General features: G+C 53.5%; 1 pseudogene; it reads left to right on the forward strand.

Annotated features, from left to right (window-relative positions):
- Nucleotides 1–1,621: 1,621 nt before the first annotated feature.
- On the forward strand, nucleotides 1,622–11,114 carry LOC134426033 (antigen peptide transporter 2-like; annotated as a pseudogene).
- Nucleotides 11,115–17,014: the final 5,900 nt, after the last annotated feature.

Consider the following 17,014-nt stretch of genomic DNA (forward strand, 5'->3'; position numbering starts at 1 on the left):
AAAGGGGTCCTGCTATGTTCAAATCCTCCAAATCAGATCCCAAAGCCCCTCAAAGGGGTTCTGCCATATCCAAACCCACAAATCGGATCCCAAATCCCCTCAAAGGGGTCCTGTTATGTCCAAACCCACAAATCGGATCCCAAAGCCCCTCAAAGGGGTCCTGCGCCTCCGGTCGGGGTCCCCCCGTACCGAGAGCAGAAGCCGACATCAGCTCCCCACCAGCGTCCATCGCCCGCCCTCGGGCCCCAGCAGGGCCAGGAACCGGCGAATGGGGGGAGACAGTATCGGGGACACGGGGACCGGTGGGTTCTGCTGTGTCCGGTGGGTCTCGGTCTGTCCTTCTGGCTCCCGGTCCTGCTCCCGGTTCTTCTCGCCGGTGGTTCCGGGCAGTCCCGGGGGCCCGTGCGGGCCCCGGTGCTGCTCGCAGCGTGTCCCGGTCCGGACCGTGTCGCCCTCGGACGGTCCCGGTGTGCTCCCGATGCCGGCCCAGTCCCTTCCCGGCAGCCGCCGCCGTTTCCCGGAACGCGCGCGCGGGAATCCTCGCCTGACACGCCCACGCCTGAAATGGCGTCTGTGATAGGTCAAAGCGGAGGTGACATCATCGGTTGCCAGGCAGAGGGGGCTGGAGCGGGTTTGAGAGGCGAAGGAGGCGGTGCCCGGAGGGGGCGGGGTCTGGGCAGGAGGAGGCGGGGTCTGGGCGGGGATGGGGGCGGAGCAGGGCGGGGAGAGGGCGGGGCAGAGCGGGATGGGCGGGGGCTCGAAAGCGAAACCTTAACGGAGCTTTTGGGAGCTGAACTGGGAGTACTGGTGTGAACTGGTGAGTGCCCCAAGCTGGACTGGAGACATTGATGTGGACTGGGGAGCTGAGAGGGCTGAACTGGGAGCACCGTAGTCTAGACTGGGAGCACTGGTGCGGACTGGGGAGTGCCTTGTCTGGACTGTGGAGAGTCCCAGGCTCGACTGGGAGCACTGCTGGGGACTGGTGAGTGCCCTAAGCTGGACTGGAAACATTGATATGGACTAGAGAATGCCCCAGGCTGGACTAGGAAGTGCCCCAGGCTGAACTGGGAGCACTGGTGTGGGCTGGTGAGTGTCTTGTCTGGACTGGAGAGTGCGCCAGGCTGAACTGGGAGCACTGGTGTGGACTGGCAAGTTCCCCGAACTGGACTGGGACCACTGGTGTGGACTGGAGAGTGCCCCAGGCTGAATTTGGAGCACTGGTGTGGACTGCTGAGCTCAGGGGTCTGAAGTGGGAGCACTGGTGTGGACTGCTGAGCTCAGGGGGCCAGACTAGTAGCACCGTAGTCTGGACTGGGAGAACTGGTGTGGACAGGGGAGCGCCCCAGGCTGGACTCAGGAGCGCCCCAGGCTGGACTGGGAGCACTGGTGTGGACTGGTGAGTGCCCCAAGCTGGACTGGGAAGTGCCCCAGGCTGAACTGGGAGCACTGGTGTGGACTGCTGAGCTCAGCGGGCCAGACTGGGAGCACTGTAGTCTAGACTGAGAGCACTGGTGTGCACAGGGGAGCGCCCCAGTCCTAACTGGTTTTAACTGGTGTCTCCACAGGCTGTTGCTCATTCCCCGGGAACCCCACAGAGAGCACTGTCCGTACTGGTCCCACCATGGCGCTGCCACCCGCCACTCTCCTGCCCAGTGTGCTGCTGGTGGCTGACGCCCTGGCACTGGTGTTACTGGTGCCGCTGGTGCCGCTGCTGGCGCCGCTGGGCGTGCTGGGCGTGTGGCTCGAGGCTGCCCTGCGCTTGCCCATCCTGGCCGCGGCCACCCGGCTGCCAGCCCCTCGCCGTCCTTCCGGAGCCACCGCGGCCGCCGTCACGGCCGCCGCCACCCCCGCGGTGTTCGGAACCTTCCGGAGCCTCCTGGGGCCGCTCGGGGCCGGCCCGGGGCTGTTGGCAGCCGCAGCGCCCGCCTGGCTCGGGGTCACCCACGCTGCTGCCGCCCTGGCCGTGCTGGCCTGGGCCGCGCCCCCAGCCCCCGGCAGCGTCCCTGAGACCCCCGGAGGCGTCCCCAAGGCTCCCAGCAGCGTCCGGCGCGCTCTGGCACTGACCTGGGAGCAGAGGAACGTCCTTGGAGCTGCTGTCCTCTGCCTCATGCTGGCTGTCGTTGGTGGGTGACTGTCTTGGTTTAGGGCAAATCTGGGAGAAAACCTCCAAAAGGGGCCCCTCCAGAAAGCAAACCCACACAACCCGTCCCCAAACCAGTTCAGGAAAGATTCCTCAGAGAGAAGTGGGAAGAACCTGTTTATTTAACAGGCAAAGCACACAAAATGAACAATACCAGATGACAACATTCTTTCACCACTCTGAAAAAGATGACAAATTCAGAAAGTCTCTCTTGGGGGTGGTCGCTCTGTTGTCAGTCCCTCTGGTCCTGGGGCAGCTGCTGCAGCCACAAGGTGCAAACTCTCGGTGTTCCCAGGTCCTGGTCTGGAGCAGGCTCAAGTAGGTCCAAAAAAGGGAAAGGAGAAACAGTCCAGGGAAAAATTCGGACTGCTTAGCTAAACTAAATAATGAGCAGAAACAAAAGCAAGAGCGAAGCAGGAGCAAAGCAGAAGCAAGAGAAAAGCAAAAAGCCAAGCAAAAAGCAAAAGCAGCACCATCTGTGTCTGTGTCCCGCCAGCCGTGGGGGAGCGGCTGATAGCAAAACCAAAGCAAAACTTTCACTCTTCAGAGCCAGTCTTGAAAGCACAGAACATGATATCCAGCATAAACAGAACACACAGATGGGGATACAAACATCCTAACGTCACCTTAGGACGTTGACATGTGGTGACAGGCGTTGACATCCCCAATTTGGGCTCTGCAGCCCCAAATTGGGAACCCCCCAATCTGGGATACCCCACCAAATTGGATGCTGGTGCCTTAAAATTGGGTGTTGAGCTCCTAAATAGGTGATGACCACCCTAAAATAGAGTGGTGACCCTCCTAAATTGTGAGTTGACCCCTTCAGTTGGGTGCTGACCCTGCAAAAATGGGGTGCTCACTTTCCAAATTGGGTTCTGACCCTGCAAACTTGACTGTTGGTCCCCCAAAATTGGGTGCTGACCATCAAACTAATGGTCTGATGCCCAAATATGGATGTTGACCTCTAAGACCTGGGATCTTAAGGTCCTGATCTCCTATGTTTAGGTTCTGATCCATAAAATTGTGTGCTGAACCCCCCCAAAATTGGTACTGACACTTTAAATTGGGTGTAAAATCCCTAAATTTTTTCACGAAACCCCCCAAATTGGGTCCTGACTTCTCTAAATTGTCTCCTGCCCAAATCGTGTCCCGCCTTTCCAAAATTAGATCCCCGCTCCCCAGACTGGATCCTGCCCCCCACAAATCAGGGTCCCCCTGTGTCAGTGGTCTCACCCGTGGTGATGCAGCCTCAGTGACACCCAGGGGAGATGGCGGGGCCGTACACCACCGGCAAGGTGCTGGATGCCATCGGGAGTGGGGACGGAGTCACCGCTGGAGCTGTCGGGATGGTGGCGGCTGCTGGAGCCACAAGGTGGGTTGGAGCATTCCCAGGGCCTGTCCCCATGTCCCCAACGTCCCCGATGTCACCGTGTCCCTGTGTCCCCACAGTGTGCTGTTTTCTGGCTGCCGGGGGTCTCTCTTCATGCTGTTGATGGCGCGTCTCCGTCAGAGCCTGAGCCTGCGGCTTTTTTCCCACCTGGTGCACCAAGACCTGGACTTCTTCCAGGGAACACCAGCAGGTAACGGGGTACGGCCCAGCCCCATCCCCCCCGACCCATCCCACCTGTTCCATCCCATCCCAGCTAGTCTGTCACCCCAGTCCCATCCCCACCATCCCATCCCATCCCATCCCGTCCCGTCCCGTCCCATCCCGTCCCATCCCATCCCATCCCATCCCATCCCATCCCATCCCATCCCATCCCATCCCATCCCATCCCATCCCATCCCATCCCATCCCATCCCATCCCATCCCATTTCCACCATCCCATTCCCACCATCCCATCCCATTCATCCCATCCCATCCCATCCCATCCCATCCCATCCCATCCCATCCCATCCCATCCCATCCCATCCCATCCCATCCCATCCCATCCCATCCCATCCCATCCCATTCCCACCATCCCATCCCATTGATCCCATCCCATTTCATTCCCACCATCCCATCCCATTGATCCCATCCCATCCCATCCCATCCCATCCCATCCCATCCCATCCCATCCCATCCCATCCCATCCCATCCCATCTGTCTGTTATCCCATCCCACGACTCCATCCCCATCATTCCCATTCCCACCATCCCATCCAATTCCATCCTATGCCATCTTCCTGGCTTCATTCTACTCCAGTGTTCCATCCTGTCCCCATCCCACTTTCCCATTCTAGCCACTGTTCTGTCCCCATTATTCTCACTCCCGTGCCTCCACCCTGTTGCGTATCCCCAGCTGCCTCCCACCATCCCATCACCCCATCCCACCATTTCCTTTCCCACCATCCCATTTCCCCTGTCCTGCCCCATTCCACCCTGACCATCTCCACAGCCTTTCCCATCATCCCATCCCACTGCTCCCCATTACATCATTCCCATCCCAAATGGGATCATCCATGATGGGATCATGGTCTCACCCACCACAATCCCAACCTCTTTTCCCACCCTGCAGCTGAGCTCCTGGCTCAGTTTTCCATGGAAGTGCCACGGGTGTGCAGGGCAGCACCGAGTGGAGCCAACCAGCTGCTGCGGAGCCTGGTGATGGCCCTGGTGGTGGGGGGGTTCATGGTGGGACTGGCACCGGAGCTGGCACTGCTGGCACTGCTGGAGGTGCCCCTTGGAATCGCCACCTGCCGCATCCAGAGCACCCGCAAACAGGTCAGGAGTAGGAGGGAAAGAGTGGGAGGGGACTGAAGAAAGGTGGGAATGGTGGAGCTGGGATGGAGGCTAGGGGAATGGGATGGTGGGGATGGGATGGGATGGGATGGGATGGGATGGGATGGAGAATGGAAAGGAGGATGATGGAGGTGGAAATGGTGGGATGAAAGGGGATGAAGACAAGGGGAATGGGATGATGGGGATGGGATGGAGAATGGAAAGGAGGATGATAAATGGTGGGATGAAAGGGGATAAAGACCAGGGGAGTGAGATGGTGGGAGTGCTGACATGAGGATAGAACAAAATGGTCGAGATGGGACTGGTGTGGATGAGAAGAGAAGGATGAGATAAGGTGGTGGGTATGGGATGAGACAGTGGGGATGGGGATGGTGGGATTAGGAGAATGGATGGGAATGGTGAGGGTGAGAGAGAAGGGCGTGGGATGGCGGGAATGCAATAGTGGGGATGCAGTGGGTGTGGTGGGATGGGATGTGGATGGTGGGCTAGGAAGGTGATCTGGGAAAGTTGGAGATCCCCTGTTGCTGCCACAGGCCCTTCAGCGATCCATGCTGGAAGCATCCGCCCGCACAGCCACAGGGGTGCAGGAATCTGTTGCCGCCATTGAGACCATCCGAACCTTTTCGGCAGAGGAGGAGGAGGAGGAGCAGCACAGATGTAACCTGGCCAAGGAGCTGAGGCTGAAGGAGCAGATAGAGCTGGAGCTGGCAATCTTCGTCCTTGTCTACAGGGTCAGGGGGGACTGGGAATGGGAACAGCAGAGAATGGGGATGCCAGGATCAGGGATGAGGACACTGGGAATGAGAACACTGGGACCAGAAATGGGAAACCAGCGGCTAAGATGGGGGCACTCAGAGTACAATGGGGACACCGGGAATGGGGACAGCAGAACAGGGACATTGAGTTCAGGAACGGCATGGCAGGAATGGGAATGGTGACATTAGAAACAGGATGGGGACACTGGGATAAAGGTTGGGAACATCAGTGTGGTGGTGTTTGCAGGTCCCCAGGATGAGAAAAGAGACAAAATTCTTGACTTCATGTTTCAGAAAGCTGATTTATTATTTTATAATATATATTATATTAAAAGAAAATTATATACTAAAGAAAGAGAAAGGAGACATTAGAAAGCTAGAAAGGAATGAATAATAAAATCTTGTAACTCAACAGAGAGTCTGACACAGCTGGACCTGTGATTGGTCATCAAGTAAAAACAACCACATGAGACCAATCAAAGATGCACCTGCTTCATTCCACAGCAGCAGATCATTATTGTTTACATTTCGTTTCTGAGGCCTCTCAGCTTCTCAGGAGAAAAATCCTGGTGAAAAGATTTTTCAGAGAATATGTCTGTGATAGATCAGGATCAGGAATAGGGACATCAAGAGTAAGATGGGGACATCCAGAACTGGAACAAGGACACCAGGAACAGAGATGAGGCCACCAGGAACAGAGATAAAGACACAAAGGAGTGGGATGGGGACAGGCAGAATGGGGACACCAAGAGTGGGTTGGGGGCAGATGGAATGGGGACACCAGGAGTGGATTGGGGGCAGATGGAATGGGGATACCAGGAGTGGGTTGGAATGGGAGCAGATGGAATGAGGACACCAGGAGTGGGTTGGGGGCAGCAATATGCCTGTCCCACCTACAGGTGATCAAACTGGCCATCCGGGTCATGGTGCTGGAGCCACCAGCAGCTCCGTGACGGATCCATCACTCCTGGGGTCCTCGTCACCTTCCTGCTGTACCAGGACAGAGTTGGTAACCATACCCAGGTGATCCCATGGAATGCACGTGTTTGTCCATCCGACCGTGCTTCTGTCCATCCCGGTGCCACCCCCTTCCTTCTCCCCAGGTGCTGCTCTACGGCTTCAATGAATTCCTGACCAACGCAGCTGCTGGACAGAGGATCTGGGAATACCTGGATCGGAAACCCGCAGGGAATGTCGGGGGGACGCGGGAGCCCCCCGAGCTTCAGGGCCATGTCACTTTTCAGAAGGTCTCCTTCACATATCCTGGAAATCCAGAGCACCCTGTGCTGAAGGTGGGTCTGGGGGGAGGTGGGGTTTCCCAGGGGTGGGAATTTTGGCATCACCTGCTGTCACAATCCGTCCTTACAAACGGGTTTCTTGATAGTTCATGGATTGATCTCAGGGTGCAAAAAAACCAACACGGCACAGGAGATTTGCAGTAATAAAACGAATGCAGCTTTATTGAATGACCACCACAAAATGCAGTAGAGGGATTAAGGGAGAGAAAAAGATAGAGAGAGAAAAGAGAGAGAGAGAAGGAGGGGGATATAGCTACCAAATGCAGAGACGAAATCCTTTGGTCCAGTCCAGTCGAGGATCCGCCTGTTACGTCGGGGAGATCTCAGGGTTGCAGTCCATCTGGACCCCAATTATACTCTTTTTCGATGGGGGAAGGGGAATGGATTTTGCAACCGAGTCAAAGGTAGTTTATTGTATCTTCGGGAAGGAAAGAATAATGTTTGGAAAAGGGGTACACACAGTCCATGTTCAGCAGTGGGTGTGAGCCATTGTTTTCGTGGTCCACTGCTCACACCTGCAACATCCATCTTGCTTTGGTTAGGTTGCCTCCCCCACACACCTCTCCCAGGTTGGGGGTCTCAGTCCCAGTCCTTGGAAAGAGTGTGGGGGGCCTTTTCACATGGGGGTTTCATGTCTTGGTCTTTGATGGAGAGGCTTCTTACATCTCAGTTCGTCTGTCACGGCAGTTGTAAGACGAGTGAAGGGTCTTTTGTGGGGGACCACCCAAAACTCAGGAGAAGTCCAGCCAGGCAAAGAGGGGACAGCTTCCAAGGCTACTGTTGCAAAAAGGCAAGGTGCCCCCTTCTTCTTCTCATTGGGCTCAGTGTAGCATATAGTAAATACACCTGTGGACAACAGCTTAACAATGCTCTCAGGTCTCGGGGCCTTGTTGGCATGTGACTTTCTCCTTCAGAACCAGAGATTTTAGACAGTGGGGACTCTTCAGTGCTCCCCCAATGATGATGGTGAGGCAGATGAGGAATATTTCAGACAGACTCACACACCTGTCCCCATCCCACAGGACGTGAGCTTCGAGGTGCGCTCCGGGGAGGTGACGGCGCTGGCGGGGCCCGATGGCAGCGGGAAGAGCACGGCCGTGGCGCTGCTGGAGCGGCTGCGGGATCCTGGCAGCGGGACAGTGCTGCTGGATGGGATCCCACTGCCAGAGTATGAACACCAGTACCTGCACCGCAAGGTGGGACAGCAGAGACACTGAGAACACTGGGCATGGAATGGGGAAAATGGGGACAGGGGTCAGGGGACAACTGATGGTGTTCACAGGGGTTTTTGGATGAGGGAAGAGACAAGGATTTGACTCCATGCTTCAGAAGGCTTGATTTATTATTTTATGATATATATATTACATTAAAAGTATACTAAAGGAACAGAAGAAAGGATTTCATCAGAAGGCTAGCTAAGAATAGAATAGGAAAGAATGATAACAAAGGCTTGTGGCTTGGCTCTCTGTCTGCGCCAGCTGGGTTGTGATTTGCCATTAATTACAAACATCCAACATGGGCCCATCACAGATGCACCTGTTGCATTCCACAGTAGCAGATAATCAATGTTTACATTTTGTTCCTGAGGCCTCTCAGCTTCTCAGGAGGAAAAATCCTAAGGAAAGGATTTTCCATAAAAGATGTCTGCAATAAACAATGAAATGGAACTGGGACCACAGGAGCATGGGAGCAGAAATGAGGATACTGGGAAGAGGATGGGGACATCAGGAATAGGGTGGGGACAACAAGAAATGGGATAGGAACATTGGGAAATGGGATGGGGATGAAAGGAATGGGGAAAAGTGGAAAGTCAGGGGTGGGGACACTGGGGACACAGATGGGGAGAATGGGATCAGGGATGGACTCTATGGGGACACCAAGGTGGCATGGGGTCATGGAACAGGGGTGGGGACACCAGGAGCCAAGACAGCATCATAGGGCTTGGGGCTGGGGCAGGTGGTGCTGGTGGCGCAGGATCCCGTCCTGTTTTCTGGAACGATCCGTGAGAACATCCTGCTGGGGCTGGAGCACTGCAAAGAGTCAGAGCTGCGGGAGGCCGCCATTGCTGCTGGAGCCATGGAGTTCATCCAGGGGCTGGAGCAGGGCTGGGACACTGGTGAGAGCTAGGGGGATGGATGGGGCACCCCTGGGGCACATCCCCCTGATCCCAGGATCCTCTGGCAGCGATGGGAGAGCGGAGTGGGTGGCACATGGTGGGGTGTGCGGGGGATCCCTGAGGTCACATCCCACTGATCCCATGGGATTGCTCACGCAGGTCAGATCCCACTGATCCCATGGGATTGCTCACACACTGGTGAGGGAGTGTGGGGGGCAGGGGAAGGGGGGGGAACCTCTTGTGCTGGGATCCCACTGATCCCAGGGTCCCCCCGCAGAGGTGGGGGAGTGTGGGGGGTGGGACAAGAGGGGAGAACAGGGCTGCACCCCACTGATCCCCTGTGGTCGCTCCCACAGAGGTGGGGGAGCGCGGGGGGCGGCTGGCGGCGGGGGAGCGGCGCCGTGTGGCCCTGGCCCGGGCTCTGCTCCGGCGTCCCGCCGTGCTCATCCTCGATGAGGCGCTGGATGATGGAGATGATGGAGCGGTGAGTGGGGTGGGATGGAGGGGGTTGGTGTGGATAGGGGTGTAGTTGGTGAAAATGGGGTATGATGGGATGGCTGGGATGGCTGGAATGGGATGGTGGGATGAGGTAGTGGCAATAAGGGATAATGATTGGCATGGAGTGGGAATGATGTGATGAAGACAGGGATTGGATGGGGTGGTGTGGGTCAACGAGGTGGAGAAATAGGACAGGATAGTAGGATGGGATAGAGACCAGGGGTGTAGGATGGCAGGAAAGTAGAATCAAAGGATGAAGACAAGGAGATACGATAGGGTGGGGTGGGATGGGGTGGGAATGAAGGGGATGGGAATGCTGGGATGAGGACAGAGATGGAGTGCAATGGGAAGAGTTGGAGTGGTAGGAGTAGGATGGGATGGGACAGTGGGAATGGGGATAGTGTGGGCAGGATGGCATAGTGGGCATGGGGATGGGATGGAGAACAGGGAGATGGTAAGAACAGGATGATAGGATTAGGGTGGGACTGAGAGTGGGATGGGATTGGTTGGTCGGGACTGGGTGGGATCAGGTGGGACAGGGTAGGACTGAGTTGGATGGGTTGGCCTGAGGGTTCTCTGATTGGATGGGTTGGGATGAGCGTTCTCTGAGCTGGATGGGTTGGGATGAGCATTCTCTGAGCTGGATGGGTTGGGATGAGTGTTCTCCTAGCTGGATGGGTTGGGATGAGTGTTCTCCTAGCTGGATGGGTTGGGATGGGAGTTCTCTGAGCTGGATGGTTTTGGATGAGCGTTCTCTGAGCTGGATGGGTTGGGATGAGTGTTCTCTGAGCTGGATGGGTTGGGATGAGAGCATTCTCTGGCCGCAGGCACAGCGCTGGGTGCGCACTGGGCTGGCAAAGACCATGCTGGTCGTGTCCCACCGGCCGCGGGTGCTGGACGGGGCCGATCGCCTGGTGCTGCTGGAGCGCGGGACCGTGATGGAGACGGGAACACCAGCGGAGCTGCGGGAATGCCGCGGCACCTACAGCCGCCTGCTCCTTGGAGGAGGCAGCACTGGGCAGCCCGAGGGCCCTGGGATGGGCAGCAAGAAGGGGGCTGCATCTGGCAGGGAATAAAGGGGAATCAGCCCCAGTGTCCTCATTCCCGGTGTTTGTGTCACCAGCCAGCTCCTGGTGTCCCCAGTCACAGTGTCCTGTGAATCCCTTCTCCCCACATCCTCAGGATCCCAACTCCCTGTGTCCCCCATGTCCCCACTGTGTCCCCCAGGTCTGCCCATTCCCTGGATGTGTGTGTGTCCCCTGTATCCACCATGCCCCCATGATCCCTGGTCCCCATGTCTGCTCCTGGACATGGGGCACAGGGTGGGAAATCAATCCCAAGGAATGGATCTGGGCATGGGTGTCATGTCCTCATCTCACTCCTGCTGTGCTCACTCCAAGCTCCTGGTGTCCCCAGTCCTTTCCCAGTGTCCCCATCCCCAGTGTCTTTATCCCAGTTCCCAATGTCCCCTTTTCTATTCCTCATTCCCTGAGAGGAAGTGCTGGGCACTGGAGGATGGGACTGAGATTTATTGCCCAAACCAGGGTATTTATACATGAGAAATAAAACATTTTGAACAACTGTAATTCTTGTGTTTAAAACATGGGAAAACAGGAAGTCAGTCTGTTGGGAAGGGCTGCTGTGTGATGAGTGGGAACAGCAGGATGAACTCTGCCAGCAATTTGTGGCTTTCTGCAGGGAGAGGGAAGGGGTTGGACCTGCACCATGGATCATTCAGCTGGTGATGAGAGTAAGAGTTGGTGTCACCCTGTCTCTGTCGCCATGGGTTGGATCTGGCTGAAGAGCCCACAGAGAGCAAGGATCCCACCAGATCCTACTGCATCCCTTGTACCCCAATCCTGCTCCACCAACACCACCTGATCTGTTTTGGAATCCCCTCAATCCTGTTCTGGAATCCCACTCCAATGCTGCCCCATCCATCCCACCTGATCCTGCTCTGGAATCCAGCCCAGATACACTTTAGAATTCTACCTGATCCTGATCTGGAATCGTGCCCTGGTCTGGAATCCTGCCCTATATCCCTTCTGGAATCCCGCACAGATTCCCCTCTGTACCTGTGGTCAAGCAATTGGTTTCTCTGCCTGTTTCTGCAGAATGAGAGGATCCATGAGATTCCAGCATGGATCACACACCAGGATTCACCTGCATGGAGGTGATCCAGAGCTGGATCTGCCTCTGTGTTAGGTGACATGTGGAGGGTGAGGGGCACAGGAGACAGACACCACTCACCCTGATGTTTGTGTGGCAAGAGAGGGTTTTGTTTTCCACTCCCTCCTTTATATAGAGCATTTGAAAGGCCTGGTCTGGATGCTGTCATTGGTTTGAACTCCACACCCCTTTGGGACCTGGGCCACTGAGATGTCTGCAGGCTTATGAGAGATCAAATTGGCCAAAGCTCTTGTCACTGAGCCCAGGGGCTGGCAAGGTGACACCAACATCTCACCCTTTCTTTTCTAGAAATTTTGATTTGCATTCTAGCTGCAGCATTTATGTCCAGGAACTGCTAGGGGAGAGCTCAGGTAAATATGCCCCAGGCATTAGGCTTATAGGTTACAGATTGCAACTTATTTGTAAAAACAACAAACCATTTAAGCCTTGAAGAAAATAAAACAGTCTGCAAGAACAAGAATCATTCAACCCTTATTAAAGAAAGAAAAACAAACACAAAAACTAGGAAACAATCTGTAGACAAGGAAAACAGTTTGTAAACAGGGGAATAATTTGTAAACAGATGAATCTTTATGTGAACTGCAGTCCCAGATTTCCATGAGGTTGTCACCAATCACTGATCACACGGCTCTGTGTCTGCTGAGGGTTTATCAGGAGGTGCTGTCAGGATGCAGTGCAGGCTGGATGCATCTGGCAGGTACCCAATGTGTCCCACTGTCTGTTGGAACACATGAATGTCCCCAAGCCCAGGTAATGAGATCCCAGGGACCCCCCCATGTATTGGTAAGGAGGTCTCGTGCCATTCCCTTGGATTTGGGCAGCTGAACATCACATGATTGCATTGATAAGGAGTGATTTAGCATAACTGGGTTCGGGGATTTTCCTAATACTGTTAAGTGATTTAATGTGTATAGAGCTTTAGCTATTCTACTCTGTGGGGTCTCACCACATACCTCCCTTTTGTTTATTAACTATACCTTTTCAGGCACCATGTGCTCTTTCCACTATTGCTTGTCCAGCTGGTAAATGAGGGATGCTGGTTTGGTGTGATACACCCCAGAGCTGTAGAAATTGCCTGGTTTTCTGGGAAGTGTAGCAGGGCCTTTATCAGTTTTGATGGTTTGAGGAATGCCCAAGGCTGCAAAAGCTGATTGCCAGTGTACCATGGCACCCAGTCCCCTTTCCTCTGTGTGTACTGTAGCCCATATTGCTGAGGAAAGGGTGCCAATTGAGACACGGGTGTGTTTTAAACGGCCAAAATCAGGGATGTGTGTGACATCAATTTGCCAGATTTGCAAAGCACACAGTCCATGAGGGTTCACTCTCATCTGCAATGGTGCAGCGTGACCTTGACAGCACAGATGCTAACAATATTACAAACCTCTGTGTTTGACAGCTGAAATTGCTGTTGTAAAGCTCAAGCATCTTGGTGGAAAAAACTGTGCAGTGCCTTTGTTTGTGGAAGCACATCTGGCTGTGGTGCTGAATGGGTACCAGAAAAAGGTACCCGGACCGTCTGTAACTCTTTGTTTTTATTGTCTCATATTGTCCTAAATCCTAATTGTCCAAATTTTTATTACTCTAGTAATATTGCTATTTTTATAACCATTTTATTACTATTAAACTTCTAAAATTTTGAAAAACAAGTGATTGGCGTTTTTCACGCAGTGCCTGACACAACATCCCACGGACAGGGAGGTCACAGGATGTAAAAAACGCCAATCCTGTCACTGCTGTGTCCCAGCGCTGCACCGAGGACATCCCCCAGCGTGATGGCCATGTCATCCCCAAGGGTATGACAGGGTGTCCCCAGTGTCACCACCCACCCTCATCTGCTGTCCCTAAAGTGACCATTCCCATCCTACCATAGCTCATCTGCCCGATGAGCATCTACGGGACCCACCACAGCCCAGACCTCTGGCCTGAGCCTGAGGTAGGGCCACCCTATGAGGTGTCCCTTGAGGAAGCAAAGGGAGTCGACCACATCCTAATTGATCAGCATGGAACTCCGATTTGTTGATCTAGCTTACACTCTTTTATAGTGGTGTTAATTAAGCTTATACATATTACAAAACCCGAGCTCATCATAGGTTGCAGATTACACACCAACCCCTCTTTGTTGCCGATACCTGTGGTTTTCTTGTTGAGACTAATACTTGCTTTTCTCATCCTGTTATTGACTTGTTATTAACTGTTGTCAAGGCCTCCATGTTTTCCACCATGTTTTTTCTCATCACTTCCTCAAGGACATGGTGTTTACTGTTGTTAAGGGAAAAGCCTGAGAACTTGCTGCTCACAGCTGCCTTTTATTTTTTAACCAGCTGTATATGTTCATGGCCTTTTTTCCTTCAAGCCATGTCTGAGCAAAATTCTCCAACAAATTCCCCGTTTTTCTTTTTTGCGCAAGGAGGTTAGTCTGCCAAGTTTTTTCTATCATTCTACTGACCACATTTTGAATATAATCAAAAATACAAGGTAAAATAAGCAGAAGCATTAAAAGCACATCTAATATCTCTACAGCATATGTCACAAGGTTCCTCAGCCACGGTCCAAGCAATGGCTTTTACCCCAAAGGGTTAAAACCACCCCCAACTGAGCCATAATGTCCTGCCTTATCAGGCATTGCACGGTAGGTGGTAATTGGACTACTGAAAAGGAAAGCTGTTAGCTGTTTTTCATTCATGCGAACCCAGAGAGGAGGCGAACGGCTAGGGCTAATACTGCTGGAATCGACTCCAGTGTCCAACAAGCCTGAAAATGATCTTTTCTGTCTCCTTGAAATTCCACTTCCACCCTTTTCTTGGGTCTCTCAGAAAGGTTCAAAGCCAGTAAGGTAAGTCCTCCGGTGGATTCAAAACCATTTTCCCCCCTCTCTTGTCCTTTCATAGTCTGTAATCCCTTAGTCATTTGGCTCAAGTGGCACCAGCTGAGCACTTCTCAGTCCTTTGTTAATTTGGAGTGGTGGGAAAAGAGTACGCACCATAACATATAGTCCACATCAGTGACGCCAGGCAAAACAAATAATCCCAATGCAGATGATCTTCCGAAAAGCAAAGCACCCACCGTGTGACCCTGTATAACAATAGGTCCGTGAATCCCTGTCGGGATCTTCCGTGGGTGCAGGTCATCAGCATATCTTCTACGGCAGCTGCCGGTTCCAAGCCGAGGCTCCCTGTGGTGTCGGGTTGGAGACACGAGAGGTGCTGATGCTGCAGCGACGACTTCTGTTGGTGTGTGGTCACTGCGGCTCTGGCACCAACTAGGCATTGAAGGCAGTGTTGCTGACGTTTGAAGAGGTCCAAGAGCAGCTAACACCTGATTTTGAGAGGTCTTTGCCTGTTCTTGTAAGCCTAGCCCTAACTGTGCTACGCATTCATTTACAAGCCCTTGCCAATGAGCATTGAATAACAATTGCTGAGGCTGAGTAACGATCAGTTTAGCTATTCTCATGACAATCATTCACCAAAAGAAGAAGACTGGCATCAAAAATAAAATCTAACATCTGTTTGGCTGGCTCACTTTTCACTCCAAACTGACTAACAGTAGACCTCAGCTGAGACAGCAATTTCCAATCAAGGGCTGTAATAGTAGCCTGCATGCCCCCTCCTTCTTGCGGATTGAATACAACAGGACAAGCCAGCTGGCTAGCAGCGCTGATAAGCTCCCCATCCCCCTTTTTCATAGCGTCTCTGGCAAGTGCAGCCCAGGCCAACCTCCACTCCCTTGCAATAGCCCCCGCTAGGTCATTTTCCGCCCCAGGGATCGGCTCATTGATTTTCGGGAGATTATCGGGTGGTCTTGGCCATAGTTCGTGTTGTTCAGGGGGTGTGGAAGCCTCAGAAGCACTCTGTGTAGCCTGGCTTAAAGCAGAAGAGGGTGGCGAAGCAGGTAATAAGACCGTCCTCATTGCAGGGGCTAATGGTAATCCCCTATCCTGATCGTACCCCCTGTCCTGATCGTAATCTTTATTACACCCATGAGCAGCGGTAGCCTGCTGGGCAGCCTCTTTCTCAGCCTGAAACTGCAATAATTCATTGCGAACGACCCGCCACAATTTACCTAACTTCTTGGCAGTTTTATCGCCCTCTAAAGTAGCCTCCCATAATAAATCACCGAATTTACGCCACTCCATTAACTCGTGAACCGTATGGGGATTAATAAAAATTCCCATATCGTAGCCATAAGCCAAAAGCCCTGGTAAATCCTTTTGCAAATCTGTCCCCTTAACCTGCCTTTTTTGTAAAAAGGCAGTCAATAAATCATATGCTGCTTGCCTTTTCATACCTAAAATCATCAGTGCTGTTGCAGCCTCTTCAAGGTCCATGCAGCACGTATCAGTCAGGCTTGCCTGTACGACACCCAAGGCACGACGCGTCTCAGCTTCTTTTTTATCTGCTTTTTTTTTCTGTTCTCCGCATTTTCTGCCGTCTCAGCTGCTTCTCAGGACCTGAGCCGTGTCTTCACTCCTCCGTGGTGCATTGCCATATCACGATCGGGTGTCACCATTTGAGGAAGCAAAGGGAGTTGACCCATCCTAATTGATCAGCATCGAACTCCGATTTATTGATCTAGCTTACACTCTTTTATAGTGGTGTTAATTAAGCTTATACATATTACAAAACCCGAGCTCATCATTGGTTGCAGATTACACACCAACCCCTCTTTGTTGCCGATACCTGTGGTTTTCTTGTTGAGACTAATACTTGCTTTTCTCATCCTGTTATTGACTTGTTATTAACTGTTGTCAAGGCCTCCATGTGTCCCTGCCACCACAGTGGTGACAGCTGTGTCTCCTCAGTGTGACTGTGTCGGTGTCACTCCAGGTGTTCAATCCTCTGAGGTTGTCTGGAGAACAGCAAGGGACAGTCCTTCCTGCCGTCCTTCATCCCCTTCTCTGCTGGCCCCAGGTATGTGCTGGAGTGGGGACAGGAGTGTCCCCAAGTGCCACCCCTGTCCCTGGCTGGGTTCACAGTGGGATGACAGTGACAGTGGGGACGTGGTGGCAGGAACTGCATCAGGCAGAGCTTTGCCATGGCTGAGATGAAGGTGGTAGTGGCATTGACACCGTCCCAGCTGGTGCTGCGGAGGGACAACGTGAGGTCACCCCTGTGCCGCCAGCCCGAGCTGATCCTGCGTGCCAAGGATGGGCTCTGGCTGCTGCTGGAGCCACTGGTGGGAGTGGCCTGAGTGACACGGGTCACCAGGACATGGGGACATCCCACAAGGCGGGTGTCACAGCCAGGGGAAGAGCAGGGAATAAATGCTAGCATGAAAGGGACAGTATCATGGTGGTGGT

Source organism: Melospiza melodia, chromosome 17, assembly GCF_035770615.1.
Source record: "Melospiza melodia melodia isolate bMelMel2 chromosome 17, bMelMel2.pri, whole genome shotgun sequence".
NCBI classification, from domain to species: Eukaryota; Metazoa; Chordata; class Aves; order Passeriformes; family Passerellidae; genus Melospiza; species Melospiza melodia.